The sequence below is a fragment of the Lissotriton vulgaris genome, chromosome 5 (assembly GCF_964263255.1).
Source record: "Lissotriton vulgaris chromosome 5, aLisVul1.2, whole genome shotgun sequence".
In the NCBI taxonomy this organism is placed as follows: Eukaryota; Metazoa; Chordata; class Amphibia; order Caudata; family Salamandridae; genus Lissotriton; species Lissotriton vulgaris.
In genome coordinates, this window is record NC_141693.1 from 310,463,829 (window position 1) to 310,483,535 (window position 19,707).

The window sequence follows — 19,707 nt, forward strand, 5'->3', positions numbered from 1 at the left end:
CCAGAGCAGGTGCTCTTGCTAATTTAGTGGGATTTCAACGTCCTCGAAAGGAGTGTATATATCCGGAGGTCCGTCTATTTTGTAATAGTGGAAATCTTTTATCACAGCGTGTGCTGCTGGAAAATGTATCCATGAATAGAATACCTCTGTCTGCTGATATTCATGGGCCTCTACCACGAATATGACTTTACCACCTCGTGATGTTAGTCCATTTTCTATAAGTTTATGAGTTATAGTTTTCCTTACGTTGACCGGAATGAGTATAGCACTCGGGTCATTTTCTTGGATGGTTGTGTCATCCTCTATTAGTTGAGCTGCTATTCTAGCTCTTTCCCTTTCGTCGTCACTTTCTGACATTTTTATTGACTGAAAGTTTTTTGTTGCAGAGCGAGTTTCAAGGAAACAAAGATTAGGTGCACAATATTTTGGAACACTGTATCCTTCAAAGTTGACTAAACCAAGAACTAATACATAGGATTCTCATCCTACTAAGTTCCGGCGGATATTAACCTTTCACCCACTCCAGACGTCAATGGAGTTTTTACGGGGGAAAGGGTCTGTGTGAAAAGCACGACTGAGTTACTCTAGTGTCTTGCGTTAGATTATCGTCTTACCAAACGTTGGGCGCCATGTAGTGTAGTTCCTATATTCCCAATAGCCTCTGCGCATTGGAATAATATAAAGAGCAGTGTAGACGTAGGACTGAGGTCGACTAGGTCTCTACTGACTATATTAGACTTAATTAGTTTTGCCAGCTAGCTCAGAGGTCACTAGAAACTTTCTCGAATGTTCAGGAAAGAGTTAACTCTCCGGATTTAGACAAGAAGGGATTAGCTTCTGACAACCATACAAACATGACAACTTTGCTCCCTCAGAAAAGAGTGTATCTCTAGAGTCGTGTGAAAACAATAGGCAGCTATTTCACTCAATCAACCGTGCATACTTAGTTTCACCAGAGTGCAGAGAAATAGAGAGACAGGCGTTTTCAATAAAAGGTGGTATTTATTGAGCAGTCTTCTTTCTCATGCAAGAGAAATGAATTGCCACAATTGCAATACTTATCATAAAGTAAAGTGTGTACAGTAAAAGTAGTATTATGAAATAATACTGTAAAACCATTGATATGGTTTCTTAGCCATATGGTACTTTAAAATGGATAAAATATATACATACATAGAAACATTGACTAACGTACTCAACTGGTGCTTCAAACTACGCCTACCCCGGTGTACCTGACCTAAGCCTAATACTTTGGAAGGAGTAAGTAAGTAGCAGTTTAAGTTAAGTTGGTTAAGATTGTTTTGCCAAGAATCTGAATCAAGAATTCTCTTAAGGGTTTATTCAGCTCCTTACCTTTGGTAATAGAATGTGGGAGGTCTGGTATCTCTTTCTTCAGGACTCGATCTCCCAGCAACCCGCAAGGGTAACTCGGGAACACCGGAGCTGGATTTTCTCGGCTGGAGAAAAATACAGCGTCTCTCTCAGTGCGTCAAAACGGGAGGGGCACCTTCCGTGGGCTCTCGCATCAGCTGGGCTCTCGAGCAAGTAGATAGCCGCTCTGCTCCAAACCACCGTGTATTTGCTTAAGGCAACTGTTGGTATATTTATACCTGAAAGGTGCCGAGTTTGACGTAAGGTTGGACATAAGACGTCGCTAAGAACTAACAGTTCTTTCTGGACTCCAGGAGTTCTTGTTCAAATCAAAACAAAAGCAGGGGGGGATTTCCCGGGCTGCTGCAGGCTTGGTTTGTTTAAAGAACGCGTTGTGCTTTCTAGGAGTCGATGGGAGTAGCCGTGCTGTGCTTTGGACTGCATGGGCTATTACTGAATATGGATATGATTCTTATGCCTTTATAAGGATATTATTAGTTATAACCACATAAGGGCATGAATCGGGAATATCGAGTTAGGGTCCTAGATAGAAATACAACAGTGCTTAGCGCTGGTTGGACAGACTACATTCATCTGACTGCATAGCAAATCCCACATGCTGCCTTTGCATGGATTATGGAAATGTTTTTGAGGCCAGAACCACTGGAGTTGTCCTTATATATGAAACTCACATAATACATGCCTCTAGTATAGGAGGTCCAGTGTAAGGCAGATGGGAGCCCACTCACATGGTACTGTATCCAAGGGTATGCTAGCCTGAATGAGACACATTTCAACCTATCCCATCATACGTAGTAAAGTTTAAATATGTAATTTTTTACTCAAGGAGGCATGGGAAATATGTGAACAATATCATGCACTGAGCAGCACTGCCCGGTACAGTTCTCATCTAAATTAGGGTACAATTACACATAAAGATAGATGTATGTAGCATACTCATTTCCTTTTGTCAGCATTTAAGAGGGTCTCCATATAGCAACACCTTACTGAGTATGGTATGTGAATTCTGTAGGTGTAGAGCATCACTAAAGTCAGCTACCATAGTGAAATTTGGTAGTGCTCAGGTTCATGACCTGGTTCTGCAAATTGGCCAACATGTGCATATTTTAGTTATTCATATGTATGTTCTCCTAAGCCAGCCTTACAGATGTGTATCATTCAGGCATGTCAACTGTGTCATTTGACCACTTACAACCTAAATGGGTTACATAGCCAATAGTCCTGCCTATGTACTGTGCTTTTGTTGCATATGAAATGTGTGTAGTAAGTTTACTGATGTGATTTACATGTTATGTCTTGTAGCTTGACCCCCATCTTACACGCGACCTGAGGTGGCTAACTTCCCTAACTTCACCGGTGAGTGCCTTCATCAAAGCTAATTGCATAGTGCAAGGATTTAATGTGATGTCAGATGATGTTCTAATTGCCAGATTCAATGTGCATCACTATCACAATAGAACTTTTGGAAGGAGATAAATAGGTCATGAAAAGTTGAGGTTACTTGTTGCATGTCTATCAGCCTGTGGCTAATGTTAAGGAGAACACTTTGTCAATCTGGAATGGACCACATGATAGTGGCTTGACAGGGGAGCCTTGATCTCAGTGGCAGACTATGCAAATATATGTGGTAGTGGATAATGGATATACATCTGAACATGCATGTGGTTGTGAAGAATACAGAATACATGCCAGCTGCACATGCTATGACATTGGGAGCATGTAATGAGCTGTGGTATGGGCCACCATGGACTTACTACAGGTCAAATATAAGAGGTTTCATATGCCTCTGTATGATGTGAGGTACATGTAGTACCTGCCAAATGTTCTGTATAGGTAGCAAGATGTCCTGATATGGGTCCTTGCCATATCAGTTACACTACATTGTGAGACAATACATGTACTTTCAAGAAATTTCACATCTTACTGTGGCAAATACCTATGGCATAAAGGCCACTGCAGGATGCAGAAGGCACACTAATATACAGTGAAGGTGAAATGTGTAACATTTCATGGGTACAGAAGAGCATTGTTCTCAAGCATACTCAGTACTGGCATGGTCACACCCAGATGTGCCAATGGTGTTGCAATTGCATTGTGCAACAATTGGTCTGCCTTTGCAATTAAGGCTTAGGACATCTTATATGATATGTAATAAGTATGTGCATGGTCACTCCAAGCAGCAAGATGAATTTTGGCTGCAGGGGCTGCTATTTTAGATGTTGTGTAAATATTAATATTTTATTTTATGATGTTGATGTCTGTTCCTGCCTCCCTCCTTCCTGTTATCTCACGATGTATTTTCTCTCTCTCTCTCTGTCGTAGGAGGAAAGGAAGGGACCCGGTGGATCGATCCTGCTCGATCCTGCTCAGTGTTGGGCTCACCACCCTTTTCCTCATGATTGCATCCACCAGATTGGCAACGTTGTTCAGATAAGCAACTCCACTTTTAATTTGCCTGTTAATCTTTATTCGTGCACTATGGTTTAATCTCTGGTTTGATCTCCCTGGGGTATCGAGGTTCACTTCACTTGTTATATAGGTTACATTATTCTCAGTGCTCTCAGGCATGACACCACTGTAGGGATGAGACACAGGGCCACGGGCTCCCCCATGTGAGAATATTCCGGCACTATGTTACCTCACGGAGGATGCATGCACATGCCCCCACATTGGGAGATCATTCCAGCACTTTGCTGCTCATAGCTAGTGTACCCCAAGAACTGTAAGTCCAAGTTTCATGGGATTCGTGTGGAGCTTTCACTACCTGGATTTGCATTTACCTGTTCAGGCACTTTGCTAGCATACACAGTACCAGGGATGACAATCAATACAGAATTACGTTCATGAACATCTACTGGCCGTGTTCACGATGTACCCTCATTGCACAAGATGGCCGCCAGTTTACATCATGAGCATGCACTAGGCTTTGCACTTGCAGGTGACAACCACTATGGTGTGTTACTCCATACAGAGTCCAATGTTTATTTCTATGACCTGCATGCATACCAAGACTATTTGACCACCCTGTAATGGCCGCCACAACCAATGCGATTTGTATTTACATTCCAAGATGGCCACCATTACTGATGTACTGTGTCACTCCACTGAGAGTCCTATGTCAATTGCCATGATTACATGTATATGTAACTGACACCATGTTTCACTCTGTCTGTGATCCAGGCCATTCCATGGCCGAAACGTGTAACAAATAGTTTATTTTGTTTTATTTTAAAAAAAATTCTTTGTCCTCATTTATGGGAATTTTCGAGGTTATGGTAGACAAGATTCCCATGTCACATTACCTTCCAAGGAAATGAAGAACTCCTTCATATAATACTCGGGTCATGTCCAAGAACCCTCAAATTGATTGAATTGACCAGTCATCAACCTCCACGTCAATTCTTTACAATTTTTTTGTTCGCATATGTTGAAATCATTGGACAGCCCTCCCTACCCTACCGCATATTCTCATACCAACGTTCCCAGTATTTAGTTTTCTTACTGTTCCTTCTGGCACTATCAAGCATCCTGACCCTTCTTACATAGCAAAGCCAATCTACCCCATTTGGAGGAGTGGCACGAATCCAATTTACACATATCTCGCGCCTGGCTAGCAAAATTAACATAAATAGTAAACATTTTTGTTTTTTAGTTAAAATAATCGTATCGCTATTGTCGTCCAAAATACCAAAAATAATAGTAAATGGGCTTACCTCAATAGTAGTAGCTAATGCTTTGTCAATAATCTTACCAACTTCTTCCCAAACAATTTCGAGTTGAGGACACAAACAGAACATATGAAATATCGTTTTCCCTCTATTTCCAGCATTTCGGGCATTTTTTCTCCACTTGGATACTTATTTTAGATAACTTTTCCGGTGTTCAGTATGATCTATGTAAAGTAAAAAAATGATTTCTCCTAAGGGGTGCAGAAACTATAAATTGCCATAAAAAAGTACTGGATACTTGCCAATGGTGTTGTAAATCTTGAGCTGGAAAGATCTTCTTCCAAATGTCTTCTGGGGTTGTAAATTCTTCATCTCTTGTTTGTATCAAGTGCCAATACCAGATTGATATTTTCTTCTTCTTCGGTTCGTGTTGCATTTCAGTTTCAAATTTTTCCGTAGTTTCTAGGAATTTTTCTTGGTCCTTTAACCAACTCAACTTGATAATATTTTAATCTAGAAATTTTCCCCTGTGAGTCGTCGAGCAAAGCATTCAACTTCATAGCGTGCCACAGTCCAGCAGTTGGCCCCATCTTGTTATTCCTACATCCTTCAACCTAATTGCTAAGGAATCTTTTAAACAGTCAGGAGTTCCTGGAGATCTCCATATGGGTGCCAACCGACTATAGTAGGGTATTTTCCACTTTCTCCTTATATCATACCATAACTTGTATGCCACACGCAATACCTTTAATTTAATCTTTTTAAAGTATTTGGGGTGACCAAATTTATATAGGGAGTGATCTTCTTCTGTAACAGGTTTCCAGTAGGAAGAATAAAAGACATGAGGTCTAAAAAGAATTCTTATGTTCGTAAATTGAAAAGCCCAACAATAGGCGAGCATGTCCGGGCTAGCTATACCGCCCACAATGTTTCTTTGACATAGCTTTTTCCATGCTATTCGTACGCCTTTGGAAGCCCATATGAAGCCATTAATTTCACTTTGGATCTTTTTTAGCCATTGGGTCTTGAACTCCAGTGGTATTGTATTAAATAAAAAAAGTAAACTTGGGGAGGATAGAGATTTTTATGACATTCGATCTTCTCAAAAAGGACAGGGATAAGCAGCTCCATGATTTTACCAGTTTCCTCATCTCCTTGACTTTTAAATTCAAATTTAACTGAGCAATTTTGTCTATGTTTTTAAAACCTCTATCCCCAGATTCTTAATTCTGTTTTTTGATGCAGTTATTGATGATTCTAGGTTCCAGTGCATTATTTCTGTTTTCTGCATATTAACTTGGTAACTGAAATGTCTCCAAATTCAGTTAGTAGCTTAGTAATTGTGGGGAAAGAAGTGTTTAAGTCACTTGTATACACCAGTTGAGGAAATGGAAAATCTTCATTCTCAGGGGTCTTACTAATATCAATAAAGAACTTGGCACAGAAGCTGAAATATGAAAAGACATCTTTATTAAATTTAATAAATGAGGCCACGTCACACAGAAACCATAGTAACTGAATGAGGTAGTCTGAGGAATACAGAGGACAGAGGCCTTTTATATGTTTTAGGGTTACATGACCCAGCACAAAAGTAAGGGGCAGTCCTAGCTTTTGCAAGCATGCAAAAACCCCAACATTCCTTATTTACAGTTTGACCAATCCCATGTATACACGACCAAAGCATTGTATGATGACAAACCCACATTTCAGTTGTCCAGCCCATAATTAATAATCAAACAAACCCAAGATAAACATTCTTCTTTAGACAAGCTGGACAAAACCCATAATAAAAGGGCCTGCAGCCCACATCATAAATAGACCATAAAGAAGGAACAGAAACAGATAGGAGCAAGATACAGGGGTGTGTGCGTATACAATAATCTCAACAATGTCCTGCCCTTGGTCTCTATTTGACCAGCTGCCTAACAAGGAACTGGCTCAACGAGGTCAGCCTCGGGCAAGGGAGTCAGTTCGTTCAGGTCAAACAGAAGTCAGCACAAACTCAAGCTAAGGTGCATGTGTCCCAGAGACCTGTTCAGCCACAGTCATAAGCCTATGTGAGGGCAACCACAAAATGGCTGCTATGCACAAAATGGAACCCATGGTTCAGAACGAAATCTTCAAATACACAGTGAATCCATTGGTGTAACATGATGAAAACACTCATACTTGCTGAACTCACTGTTTACGGTTCGCTGTTACCAAATTCGTAACAGAACCACGACCTTTATGACCCAGGTTCAGAATTCACTGAACCTCACAGTAAGTCGTCGGCGTATAAAGCTACTTTGTTATTCCAACCCTTAAATTGAAATGGGGCTATTTCCTGAGTTTTTCTTATCATATTTGCCAAGGGTTCAATGTATAAATTAAAAAGGTGAGGGGATAACGGACAGCCTTGTCTCATCCCCCTTTTGATTTGGAAACAATTTCCACATGTCTGGTGAAGCAATGATATCTACAAATAGTTGTACAGTTCCTCCACATTGTTCAATCCATTGGGAGTATGAGTGTTCAGCTCTAGAATGAACTTGGCCTTCAACTGTCTAAGGACTTTTTCGCTGTTCCCTCCCCTTCTCATTGGTGGCACCGCAGCTATGACATAGTATTTAAGATCTTCTAATCTGTTCCTGTGAACCGCCTGTGTAAAAAGGGGCACGGCATGCACCACCTCTCGGCAACGCAGCGCAGTGGCGCTTCCTGGAAGCACCTGGTGGACTACTTGGGCCCAGTGGTCCCTCAGGTTTGCAGTTGAATGTTTTCCCCAGCTTAAAACGTGCCACAGGGTGTGTTTGCACACATCACGTCAGGCCCCGTCCCCTCCCTTCACCACTGTCTAAACGTGCCCTGTCACCGTTCTAAATTGAGAGATTAAGTCCCATTCAATCCTAAGGATCCCCAGGGTCAAACTAGCCCACTAGGTACCTCCAGTAGGCACCACAGAGCTACGTTGCAGAGAAGTGTAAAAAGGGGCGTGGCCTCTGAACACCTGTCTGCAACGCAGCTCCCTGGCGCATACTGGAGATACCTATTGGGCTATTTGGCCCTCAGGGACCCTCAGTATTGAAAGAGAATTAATTCCCCAACTTAAAATGCACCACAGGGCGCGTTTGCACACTGATGAAGGAAGGGGGCGTGGCCTGATGTGACATGTCTGCAAACACGGCCTGTGGCACGTTTTAAGTTAGAGAATTAATTCCTCCTCAATCCTGTGGGTCTTTGGGGGCCAACTAGCGCACCAGATACATCCAGTATGCGTCAGGGGTCTGCATTGCAGAGAGGTGTTCAGAGGCCACGCCCCTTTTTACAACACTTCTCAACACAGCTCTGTGGCGCTTACTGGAGGTAGCTGGTGGGCTAGTAGGCCCCCAGGGACCCTCAGTATTCACAAGGAATTAATTCCCCAACTTAAACCGCGTCACAGGGCGTGTTTGCACACATTTGAACTCAGCCCACCACCCCCCCTCCCTTCACCACTGTGCAAACGTGCCCCGTTTTAAGTTGGGGGATTAACTCCCCTTGAATATTGAGGGTCCCTGGGGTGTAACTAGCCCACCAGCTACTACCAGTCAGCGCCACAGAGCTGCGTTGCAGAGAGGTGTAAAAAGGGGCGTGGCCTCAGAACACCACTCTGCAACACAGCTCCCTGGCGCATACTGGAGGTACGTGGTGGGCTAGTTGGCCCCAGGGACCCCCAGTATTCAAGAGGAATTTGTTCCCCCTCTGCAAATGCACCAGGGGGTGCGTTTGCAGAGTGGTGCAATAAGGGGGCGTGGCCTCCGGACCGATCCTGTGTTTTTATTTTATTTCATTTTGTGAAGGGGTCTGTGTAGCCCCCTTCCTTTTTCTTTTTTGGGGACCCCATCCCCTAGGGCCTCAGCCCCAAATTCACATTTTTAAAAATATTTACGGGAAGGGGGCCGCGTGGCCCCCCTCCCGTAGCCAATTTGGGCTCCGGGGACCCCATTCCCCGGGGCATGGCCACATTTTAAAAATTATTTTAAGGAGGGGAACTGCATAGCCCCCCTCCTCAGGCCACTTAAGGCCCCGGTGACCCCATCCCCCAGGCCGGCCTGCCTCATTTTTTAAATTTCTTTTAATTATTTGGGGGGGGCCACATGACCCCCCTCACGGGCCACTTCTAGCCGCGGGGAACCCATTCCCGGGGCTTGCCTTCTTCGTTGTGGACCATGGGAGGGTCCCCAAGCCCCCCACGGTCCCTGCCGGCTCCCTGCCTCCTGCGGGAGCCAGCATTGCTTTTCTACATGGGGAGCAGCTAACATGCTGCTCCCCATGTAGAAATGCAATCGTCTTTGGTTTTTGGAAGAGAGAGCAGGTTTCCTGTTCTCTCTTCCATAAAACAAAGCAGTTTGCTATGGTAGGGCAGGAGCCGTGCAGGCTCCCGCCCTATCACAGCAAACTACAGTGTCCCGGGGTGGGCACCCCGGGACACTGCAGGAGCCGGCCCTGGGGGGTGGCGTTCCCCAGGGCTACCACAAGGCTCCAGGAGGAGGGCCACACGGCCCCCCTCCCAAAATTTAAAAGCCCCGGGGGGTGGTCCCTGGGGTGGGGGGGTCTGTCACGGACCCCCCAATTTAAAAATGTTGTGCCCCGGGGAGGTGGTGGTCCCCGGGGCGAATGGGGGGCTTGAGCCCCCCAGACAGGTATTTTTTTATTTAAAAAAAAATAGAAACCCCGGGGTTGGTGGTCCCCGGGGCTGGGGGGCCACTCTGGGCCCCCCATTATTATAAATACAAAGAAGGCCCGGGGTGGCGGTCCCTGGGGCTGCAGGGGGCCATGAGCCCCCGCATACGTAATGTGAAAGCCACGGGGGTGGCGGTCCCCGGGGCTGGGGGACCCCTCTGGGCCCCCATTATTATAAAACACATTGCCCCCGGGACTTGGCCCCCGCGGGCTAATTAGAAAAATAGCAGACTTCGAGTTTTTTTTCTTTTTTCGCGGGATACGCGTATCCGAGGCGCATCCCACAATAAAAAAAATTGTTGGGCCTTGGGGTCCTTGTGGGACCCCCTAAGCAGGCCTATGGGGTTAGGGTGTTTCTACCCTTCCCCCTTTTCTTGTTTTTCGTGTTTCTTTTTCTGTTTTCTTGAGCCTCGGTTCTACAGAGGCACTAGATGGCTGCCAACACCTCCTGGTTTGGAGTGTTGGCAGCCAATTAAAATAAAGCTCGTGCTCAGGAGGATACGCGTACCCTACTTCGTCTATAGATATATCTATGATTTTACTTTTGATTTTCTCAGGAGCTACTTAATAGATTTACACCATTTAACAAAAAGGGTGATCTGCAAACCAAACTCTACCTTTTTGCAAAATTTGGTGTAATTCCGTTCAGCAGTTCAGGATGTAGCCGCGGCTAAAGGTCCCTAATGGAAAATTGCATGGGACCCCCCTTTTTTCTCGGCCCCCGCTTGACGAATCACCCCGAAACTTTCAGGATAGGAGCAGAGCGCCCCATCTTCTTGGAGAATTTTGAAAAGTTATTACAAATATAATGATGCGGATTTCCTATGGAAACTAGGTCATAACTATACCTACTGGCGACCGCCAGTAGGTAATATATGTATGTATATATATATATTCAATCATTTGCAAACCCTCAGATAAGGGAGGCAACATCGTTATCCTCTCCAGGGATCAATACATAGCGGAGGCTATGCGTCAATTGAGTGAGATCAAGTGCTATGAACCTTGTACGAAGAAAACTTACATTCAAAGCCAAACAAACTTACACCAACTACTAAAGAAATGGTAGGATAAACAAATGTTGGACCTGGAAGAATATCTCTTTTTGAAAACAATGGATCCTATTCTTCCCACATTTTATCACTTGCCCAAAGGGCATAGGAACCAAGACAATCCCCCTGGAAGACCAATTATTTCGTCATCGGTGGTTTGACTGAAAACTTATCAAAATTTCTGGATCATTACCTTTTTGAATGTGTACTTTCCCTAAAATCCTATGTGAGAGACACTTCGGACTTCATTGAAAAGATAAAACACATTGAATGGGACTCTGCTTATTGTCTTATAACTTTAGACATAACAAGATTCTATACATGTATAGAACACACACAGGGAATTGAGGCAGTGGAGTACTTTCTGAAAAAACGCACACTAAATCTGGCACTGCATAATCAAATGCTGTTGGAACTGATCGAGTTTTGTCTGTACAATAATATCTTTCTATTTCAGGATAACATCTTCAGACAAGTATCTGGGACGGCAATGGGCTCCTGCTTCGCCCCCAGTTACGCAAACCTTTTCGTGGGCTGGTGGGAGGAGCAGGTAGCCTGGGCCACGGAAAATGCAATTTGGTCATAAAAGACCATTGCCTGGTACAGATATATTGACGATCTGTTTTTAATTTGGAACGGTTCCACAGCAGAGGCAGAAGACTATATTAGATTGCTAAATGATAACAACTGCAATCTGAGATTTAGTGGAGATATCAGCAAAATATCTGTGAATTATCTTGATTAGAAGGTGGAGGTAAAAGATGACAAAATAGTCACTTCTCTCTATAGAAAACCAACTGCCGGTAACAGCGTTTTACATGCTTTAAGCGGACATCCTAGAAGGTTAGTTAACAGCATTCCTTACGGGGAATTCTTACGAATTCGCCTTAATTGTTCACTTCACAGTGATTTTGAAAAAGCAGCGGATGCCTGTACAGTAAGATTCATTGAAAGAGGCTATAAACCTGATCTTCTTAAGGATGCACGAAATCGAGTAAGCCGTCTATCAAGGGATGCACTCTTTGAAAAGAAGATCAGAATTGAACAAGAGGGAGGAAAGTTTCGGATGATCACCCCATACTCCTCTAATTCCAATAAATTGAGATCTATCTTACAAAAACATTGGCATATCCTAAAAACAGACAACATAATTGGAATGAACATCCCTAGGGCACCTATGATAACATTTAAGAAAGCCAGGTCTTTAAAGGATCAGTTGGTCCATAGCCATCTAGACCCAGCAAACAAACTAAAAGGTACCTTTAAAAATGCAAAGGGATTTTTTCCCTGTGGACGCTGCAAGGCTTGTGCCTTTAGTAAACGCGTCTTATCGTATGAGGTTCGAGGGGTAAAGGGAGGGAAAAAACGAACCAAATTTATGTCCTGTAATACAGGATATGCAGTTTACTGCTTGAGTTGCCCGTGTAAGATCCGATATGTGGGCAGTACCATCAACCCTGTAAAGTTGCGGATCTTGGAACATATGAGGGCAATTGCAAAGAAAGATTTCTCTTACCCTGTTGCCCGGCATTTTGCCATAAAACCTCAGAGCAACAGAGACCTTTTGCAATACTTCTGTCTGGACCATGTCCCCGAGCACATCAGGGGGGGCAATCGTCTCCTTAAACTTAGGAGACTAGAGTCACGGTATATCGTTGACCTGGAAACTAAGGCTCCAGGAGGTTTTAACATTGGAGAGGAGTTGTCTGCTCATTTGGGGTAAACTGTGAAAAGATACAATGTAGGTCTGTAAATATGTAACTGTTTGAATCCTGAAAATTGTGGTTTTGGTCAAAAATGAGTGCAATGCGTACTTTTCCACTTTCTTTCTCTCTTTATAATATTCGTTCTGTGAATTTGTAATTGACTAATGATGAACAGGTGACCATTAATGAAATGTGTCGTGTTATTTTGAGGTGCAATGAGAATTGAGTTATGTAGCATTTAAGAGTGAGTTTGTTTAAAAATAGGCAGCCAGAAAGGTTGCCATTGCCGATCCACGGCTGGATTTGTACATGAATTTGAAATATAAGAATGATTGGTTATAAAACACGTAAAAATGGTTTTAGAATACCCGAGATCATCTTGTAATAATTTGCACACAATTCATGAATGATATGTTTGTGCAAAGACAATCTCGCTATCTTAGTGCTACATTATTGAGATTGGGTGAACACACTTATAGAAAATTGGACTATTGGCAGCATAAATATTGCCGATCCACAGCGATATTATTGTTTTGGGTATCATTTTGTTGCATATAGTAACTTAATCCCCTTTGAATTGTTTGAACAGTATGTAAACTGTCTTGAGATCGACACTCTTTAAGATGGCGCCCACATGAAAATTTGAGGCGAAGTCCGTTGTTTATGTCATTCCCGACAACTCTTGCACTTTAAAAATGGAGCCGCGAAATGTTTTCTTTATGACACTGACGAAGGGAGTTTTCCCGAAACGCGTCTGTTGAAATAAAGTTTGGCGTTCAAATGCTTCTACGACCCCGCGAGTGCTGTGTGTCTTTGGTGTGAAATTGACAAGGACATCCTTTTGAAGCTTGAATATTGGCGCGGTACACCGCCGCTCTACAGCACCCGCCTTTGGAGTGACTCGCTATGGAGCAGTATATGTATGTATATATATATATATATATATATATATATCTATATATATATATATAGATATATATATATATATATATATATATATATATATATATATATATATATATATATATATATATATATATGTGTATATATATATGTATGTATAGATATATATATCCCAAACAAAAGGTTGCCCTCATTAAACACCTTCAGTGACAGGTTCCAGTGAGCTAGTTCTTCTCTCCACGCCAATTGATTCTCACTGCCCAACACATTTCAAACACTATGTATCCTTGTTCACGGGCCGAAGAAAAGAAGGTGTCTGCATCTTCTCGTAGTGAAACACCTGATAATGTTAGCCAAGTCCCGCCCCCAGTGGGTGTATGCAAACGTGCATGCTGGTACTTGTTGTTTCACCACCATCCCAAGTGTGTACTGCTGGGCCCCCTTGAAAATCTTATCACATTTAACCCCAGTGGGTAGGATAGGAGAAGAAGAACGTGCGCACTGTTATTTCCAAGTCTTGCCACACGGTTCAGCCCGTTCCTTACTGAATCAGCAAATCTGATTCAGATCCACAGGAGTAGCGGCGGAGCGTCTTTGCGGCTGAGCACGCCGCTAAATTCCAAACAAAAGGTTGCCCTCATTGAAGACGCCACACACGGGTTGTTTAAACACCTTTAATGACAGGTTCCAGTGAGCTAGTCCTTCTCTCCACGCCAATTGATTCTCAATGCCCAACGCGTTTCAAACACTATGTGTCCTTGTTCACGGGCCGAAGAAAAGAAGGTGTCTGCAGCTCCTCGTGGTGAAACACCTGATAATGTTAGCCAAGTCCTGCCCCCAGTGGGCGTATGCAAACGTGCATGCTGGTACTTGCTGTTTCACCACCATCCCAAGTGGGCACTGCTGGGCCCCCTCGAAAATCTTATCACATTTAACCCCAGCGGGTAGGATAGGAGAAAAAGAACGTGCGCACTGTTATTTCCAAGTCTTGCCACACGGTTCAGCCCATTCCTTACTGAATCAGCAAATCTGATTCAGATCTGCAGGAGTAGCGGCGGAGCGTCTTCGCGGCTGAGCACGCCGCTAAATTCCAAACAAAAGGCTGCCCTCATTGAAGACACCACACACGGGTGGTTTAAACACCTTTAATGACAGGTTCCAGTGAGCTAGTTCTTCTCTCCACGCCAATTGATTCTCAATGCCGAACGCGTTTCAAACACTATGTGTCCTTGTTCACGGGCCGAAGAAAAGAAGGTGTCTGCAGCTCCTCGTGGTGAAACACCTGATAATGTTAGCCAAGTCCCGCCCCCAGTGGGCGTATGCAAACGTGCATGCTGGTACTTGTTGTTTCACCACCATCCCAAGTGGGTAGTGCTGGGCCCCCTCGAAAATCTTATCACATTTAATCCCAGTGGGTAGGATAGGAGCAAAAGAACTTGCGCACTGTTATTTCCAAGTCTTGCCACACGGTTCAGCCCGTTCCTTAATGAATCAGCAAATCTGATTCGGATCCGCAGGAGTAGCGGCGGAGCGTCTTCGAGGCTGAGCACGCCGCTAAATTCCAAACAAAAGGTTGCCCTCATTGAAGAGGTTTAAACACCTTTAATGACAGGTTCCAGTGAGCTAGTTCTTCTCTCACGCCAATTGATTCTCAATGCCCAACGCGTTTCAAACACTATGTGTCCTTGTTCACGGGCCGAAGAAAAGAAGGTGTCTGCAGCTCCTCGTGGTGAAACACCTGATAATGTTAGTTTTGGGGTTTAAGGGTGGGCAGGGGTATTAGGTGGTGAGGGTATTTTTAGGGTTTATGAATGGGTAAGGGTATTGATGGTAAGGGTGTTTTTTGGGTTTAGAGGTGGGTAAGAGCATTGGAGGTTAATGTTATTTTTTTAGTTTAGGGGGGGTAGGGGCATTGGGTGGTAAGTGTCTTTTTTAGGCTTTAGGGGTGGGTGGGGTATTGGGTGGTACAGGTGCTTTTATGGTTTAGCAGTATTTAAGGGTATTCTGGTGGAAACAGTGTTTGTAGGCTTTAGAGCTGGGTGAGGGACAGTGGGTGGTAAGGGTATTTTTAGGGTTTAGGGGTGGTTAAGGTTATTGGGTGAGAAGGGTATTTTTAGGGTTTTGGATGGGTAGGAGTATTAGGTGGTAGGGCTATTTTTAGGGTTATGGGGTGGGTTGGTGTATTGCATGGTAAGTGTGTTTTAAGGGTTTAGGGGTGGTTTAGGGTATTGGCAGAAAGACTATTTTAGGCTTTAGGGGTGGGTTAGGGTATTAGGTGATGAGGGTATTTTTAGGGTTTAGGGGTGGTTAAGGGTATTTTTGGGTGTTTGGGGGTGGACAGCGGCATTGGGTGGTAATGGTGTTGTTAGGTTTTAGGGGTGGATGAGGTTATTGGTTGGTAAGAATGTTTTAGGACTTAGAGGTGGGTAAGGGAATTGGGTAAAAATGGGGGTTTGGGTAGTCTCCCCCAACATTTTCAAATGTATATTTATGTGTGAATATGTGTATAAATACATATATTTTATATACATATAGTCCTTGTGGTGGTGGTGCGGATGCTCCAGCTGCTGCTGCTACTGTAGCCATTTCTTTATCAATAGAAGCAGGTCTTCCTCACTCAAAGAATAAAGTGAGAATGAGGCAAAAAGGTCGGGGCTTTCATTATTTGGAAAACAAAACTGTTCTGAACCAATGAAAAGTGTTATTTTCAGGTCACATGAGCCGGGCTTTCATCATTTGTAAACCAAAACTGTTCTGAACCAATGAAAAGTGTTATTTTCAGGTCACATGACCCGATGCGCTTACGCTACGCGCCCCGGGGCTCGCCCGGCGGCGCTTACGTAGCGCCTTCGTATGCGCGTGAGTGCTTCCGGGTGTGCTTACGCCATGCGTATCACGCGGACGCGGCTACGCGATACGTCACGATGATGTTTTTGTTCGCTAACGGGACGCTCACCGGTACGCGCCCCGGGGCGCGCCGCAAGACTGCACTTACCGGTGCGCTCACCGGGACGCGCACCGGGAGCGCTCCAGGGCAACAAAAAAATGAAGAATATACATATAAAAAATAGTATTACATAAATATACAATATAGGATTCATTAAAAAAATGATATTTCATAGCTATAGAAATTTGCTATTAAAAAACCTATGAAATTCACTGAAAAAACCATAGGTTTCACATCATTTATAGTTAGGAATTAGCATTTAAAAAACCTATGAAATTCACAGAAAAAAACCTTAGGTTTCACACCAGTTATAGTTAGGAATTAGCATTTAAAAAAACCTTTGAAATTCACTGAAAAACCATAGGTTTCACACCAGTTATAGTTAGGAATTAGCATTTAAAAAACCTAATAAATTCACTGAAAAAGTCATAGGTTTCACACCAGTTATAGTTAGCTGGACATTTTACTGACATAAAACCATTGAAATTCCCACTTTATAGTTAGTTGGACTCACTATAACTTGCGCGCCTGCAATGCACTGCTGATGACGTCACATATTACATCACTCATGACATGGTCAGTGACATCACTCATGACATCACTGATGACACCATCCAGTGAATGTGTGTCTTTCTGAAAAATAAATATGTTTTATATATGTATTTGTAAAGGTCAATGGAAGAATAAATGTTTAAATAAGTGTGTAAATGGATGTTTTTAAAATAAAATATTGATACTCTGTTTCAATGATGTGGGGTGGAAACTTGTTCCGTGTAGAACACTGTTTGTGGATGTATTTTTCCGAAAGACAGTTGTTTGTATTTGATTGTCTTTTATGTATACCTTTGTGTCGAGAAAGTCTAACGTTTTTTGTTGTATGTTGAAAGTGAATTGTAATCCTACTTCGTTGTTATTAAGTACTGCAATATATTCAAGGAGTTTGGACTTGCTGCCTTTTCATAGAAGAAATAAGTTGTCTATGAATCTTAGCCATAGAACCACGTATGTCGTGTATGGGTTGTTTTCTTCTCTCCAAGCTATGTGTTTCTCCCACCAACCCATGGTGAGATTAGCATAGCTTGGAGAGAAGGAAACTCCCATGGCTGTTCCACACTTTTGAGAATATAGTTTACTGTTGAACAGGAAGACATTGTTCGTTAGGCAAATCCTTATTATTTCCAATAGCATCCTGGTATGTTTTAGTTCCCCTATAGGACGTTGTTTCGGGAAGTAGGCAATTGCTCATGGTTTATCGATGTAAATAAGGAAACAACGTCTATTGTCACCAGTAGATATGTTGGTTGCCATTCAGTTTCCATTAAGATCCTCAGGAAGTCACCTGTGTCCTTTATGAAAGAGTTTAATGTCGGTACAAGGGGTGCCAGGAAAGAATCCACATACAATGCAATGTTCTCATATAGCGATCCACAGCTGGAGATTATTGGACGTGCCGGTGGCTTATGCAAAGTTTTATGCACTTTAGGCAAGAAATAGATTGTCTGGGTTATTGGGTTGGTCACTGTTAAGAAGTTTTTCTCATCTTGGGTCAAGAGTCCATTTTCATGCCATTCCGCTATTTGTTTGTGTATTCTGTTGGTCATTTCCGGAATTGGATTCCCTCCAATACTGCATAGCTGTTTCTGTTATTGAGTTGTCGATTCGCCTCTTCTATATAATCCTGTTTGTTGAGGATCACTATATTTCCTGTGACTCTCTATCCAGTGTTTTTTACCACCTTGTGTTTGTGTCTTTCTCTTTGGTTGCTTTTACTGAACGTGCCTCCCTCTGTCTGTGGCTGGTAGTCCAAGTGCAGTTCTGTGCTGTAATAAAAATACCTTTTGAAAAACCTACTAGTCAGGATCCTCAAAATAATTAGCTAGCCAAACCTTTACAAATTCTACCGAATGTATTTCAATCCCCCACACACACTAATTCTAATCCTAAACCTTTCCCCAACTCTACATTTAATTTATAACGTTTTATATAGTGCGAACATGACCCTAGGGTACCAGAGCGCTTTACATGAAGGGGAGGGAGGATATAGGTGTGAGATCAAAACTAGTCACATATACGCGTGAGGAACAGAAATTGAGGATTAACAGAATAATAAGCTTTACCCCTATAGGGTGTTGCAATGTAGAAGACAAAATCAGTAAATAAATAACAGAAAGGTATACCATCAATAAACAAAATGTGTTCATCAGCAATGTTTTCACTTCTTTTTTTGAAGGAGGCGGTTGACGAAATCAAGGCGAAATAAGGCACACATCCAGAGGCAAACAGTTCCAAATCTGTTTGGCCACACCCTAGAAGGCTCTATTGCATGTTTTCTTCTTATGGAAAAACGATGGTGTCAGTAGCAGAGTGCCAGCACTTTGCAATAATCTGCTTCCTCCCGATAGTTCTAGGTTTCGCGCCAAATACCTGGGGGAATTGAAATGTAGGGCATTGTGAGTCATGCAGGCAATCTTTAGTTGTATTCTTGCCTCATAAGTGAGCCAGTTCAGGGATTTTAGAACCGGAGCGATGTGATTATTTTTGTTCGTTCCAGTGACAAATCTGGCAGCAGCATTAAGAGAGGCCCTTAGAGGGGCCAGCTTGTATCTAAGTAGACCGCATAGTGTGGTACTTCCGTAGTCCAACCTGGGCAACACAAGAGCTTGGACCGCAAGTTTATGGTCGTCCTGTCGTGTAGTTCCTATATACCCTATATAGGATCTGCCCGTTCTGATAACAAACTGTGGATTTGGTGGCAGACTGGTTCCATGCACCCCCACCGGATATGTTAGCCTGTTTGCATAAGCAGTGCCTCTAGAATCTCCTCTTATCGGGGAGAGAATCGTTTCTGGCAACCTCAGAACATGACAACCCTGATCCATCAGAATTGTGGAAACAATATACTACCTTTCGCTCAATCACTCGTGCTCACTTAGTTTGTCTCAGAGATACACAGAATAAACAGTCTGGGCATTTCAATAAGGATTTATTGAACAGTTGTTATTCTAGTGTAAAATAGATGTGCTGTACAACCTTTAGGCAGTAGCAGAGATATATGATTAGCAGTACCAAGAAAATAAAGGGATAGTACAGTTCTACCATTTTGCAGTAATCATGAATATGTACAAGTACATAAAACATATGATAAAAGTGTGTTCTCCTATGATGCCTCCCTAACTACATGTACCTAAATGTACCTAGCATCGGTGTAGGTGTTATGCCAAGAATTCCTCTAAAGTCTAGTCAACCCCATTACCTGAGAATGTAAGACCCCATCCTGGTCTCGAGTTAGACACCCTACGAGGGCTGTTAGACCACTGGAGCTGGAGTATCTGCAT